Genomic DNA, 2,268 nt, shown 5'->3' on the forward strand with positions numbered 1-2,268 from the left:
TTTTGAATAAATGCTGTTCTTTTTAACTTTTTATTAATCAAAGAATCAAAGAAAAAAGTATCACAGGTTCCAACAAAAAAAAAAAATTAAGCAGCACAACAGTTTCAACACTGATAATAAATCAGCATATTAGAATAATCACGAGATTATTCTATTATAATCCCACTTCACGGGAATAAATTATATTTTAAAGTATATTAAAATAGGAAACCAATATTAGAAATTGCAAAAATTTTTCACAATATTACTGTTTTTTTTATGTTTGAGCATAAGAGAATCCATTAAAAAAACAAGGTCAATTATTTATTAGGTTTATAATATAGGCCTAACATAATATAATATCAAAACAAACTGAAGCATTTAAACTGATAGAATAGAATAGAATAAAAAACAAACTGACGCATTTAAACTGAGATCTGTAAGTTAAATATTACTTACAAATGAGTTCCAAATGAGCAATCAAAATCAACAAAAGAGCAATGATATGCAAGTGCTATAACAAGTCTCAGTTAGCTTAACGCAGTACACGTAGCAAGGTTTAAAAAATAAATAAATAATAATAAATAAAAAGAAAACAGATAGAATAGAAAAAGAATAGAGCAAGATAGTGTTAGAGGTCTTTTTTGCTTTTGTTAATTGTATAATAAATGAAAAGAAAACAGATAGAATACAAAAAGATTAGAAAGCAAGTGTTAGTTTTTTATTATTATTATTATTTTTTTTTAAAGAAAACAAGCAGCAAATGAATAGAGTGCAAGTAGGGATCACCTATGTGGTTCAGCGCATCATATTGTTGTTTTTTAGTCACAGATCGGATGATTTTTCAGATAAGCAAGAAACAAGAAAAAAATATTTAAGCACAGAGAATCAACTCTGTATTTTCTCTCTGTCTGAAACACGTCTCTATGCTTGTGTGCGTTTTGGGTGTGTGTGAGAACAGCGTGTGAGTAATGAATTGAGTTCTCTTTAATTTCTTTTTCTTGTGGTTTAAAATTGCTTGAACATATAAATTGGAAAATTAATCTGCGAATCACATGCGTGCCAAACGGTGGGGTCTGGTCCGTAGCCTACGTATCACGGATCAACTGCGTGCCGTTTAACCCCTAATATATGACAGATCAGAGCAATCTTTCATTTACTAATTTAACATGAAATCATCAAATTGCTACTCCATATTAATCGCATACAATGAAAATACAGAATAATTAGAACAGTCATTAACGCGCAAATAAATAACAGTGTCATAATTATACACATTTTTCTCAGAACGTCCTTGTGACCCGGCAGCGGGTCGTGACCCGGTGGTTGGGGACCTCTGCTATTAAACCTTCAAACATTAATTAATTCTAACTCTACCTTCTTTAATTCAGTTAACTGTTATACTGTGTCCTTTCATATACTGTCCCCTTTTGGAATTTGAATTTAAGACATTGCCAATTTAATTGTGAATGGTGTTCAATACAAAAACAGCAAACAGCACAAGGAAGTCTAAACGCATGGAGTTTGCCAACATTTCCTTACCCTGATAAAAATCTGTAGTATTTTGGATGCTTGTCTCCAGATTGTTGGATGCTAGTCCCAGTGGATGCTGATGTGCTGGTCTCACAAAGCTTCTTAACCCACTTAATCAGTGTTACAGAGCTACCGCCTCCCCTTATGTCAGCACCGCCCCATCCTTTTGGTCACCGCCTTGTAGTCAGGCTCCTGACTAGAGCAGGTGTGAGAGGAGGGGCGCAGTAAAGGTGTACTGCTGGCAGTGTGCTCTGGTTATTAGCACTCAAGTCTGCTTTAGAAGTACCAAACTCTGCACACTGGTATTGACCTATCGGTAAGCCCCTCCCCTCGAACGCAGATGAGCCAATGGCAGTGGAGTACCAGTTGCACGGGGAGCGGAACTCGGACATCTTTAGGTTTCAGCGCCATAGAGAAGCATTGGAAGATCCGAAGCTTGCATCGGTTTAATGGTGTTTATGCTACAAAAATGGAAAAACGATGTGCCTAGGATACTTGTAACACTAATTCCAGTTATCTTGAGAGGATAGGCAATGTAATTTTTTTTTATCCCATTTCCTAAATCCAACCAAAACAGAGCAAAATATCCCTAAGCATTCAACCCCAATCCCAATGAAGACGAAAACGTTTATATTTCTGGTTGTCATACTCTCATTAAGTTACACTTTTCATCTGCTCAAGCAGAACGTTAATGTCATCTTGTGCTTCAGCAAGGTATCTCTGGCTAAAACTAGCTAACGTTAGCGTTAAAGTTAG

General features: G+C 35.3%; 1 long non-coding RNA gene across 2 annotated transcripts in view; it reads left to right on the forward strand.

The window, feature by feature from the left end:
- LOC107746249 (uncharacterized) overlaps positions 1-2,268 on the forward strand; it is a 64,290-nt gene that overhangs the window by 13,234 nt on the left and 48,788 nt on the right. The window contains exon 5 of one of the 2 annotated variants that reach the window (XR_001640671.1): positions 936-947. The exons of the other annotated variant lie outside the window; for it this stretch is intronic. This is a non-coding gene — a long non-coding RNA (uncharacterized LOC107746249). Of the gene's footprint in view, positions 1-935; positions 948-2,268 lie in introns of those variants that run through there. 2 annotated transcript variants of the gene reach the window in all.

The sequence above is a fragment of the Sinocyclocheilus rhinocerous genome, unplaced genomic scaffold (assembly GCF_001515625.1).
Source record: "Sinocyclocheilus rhinocerous isolate Xijiao unplaced genomic scaffold, SAMN03320098_v1.1 scaffold3060, whole genome shotgun sequence".
In the NCBI taxonomy this organism is placed as follows: Eukaryota; Metazoa; Chordata; class Actinopteri; order Cypriniformes; family Cyprinidae; genus Sinocyclocheilus; species Sinocyclocheilus rhinocerous.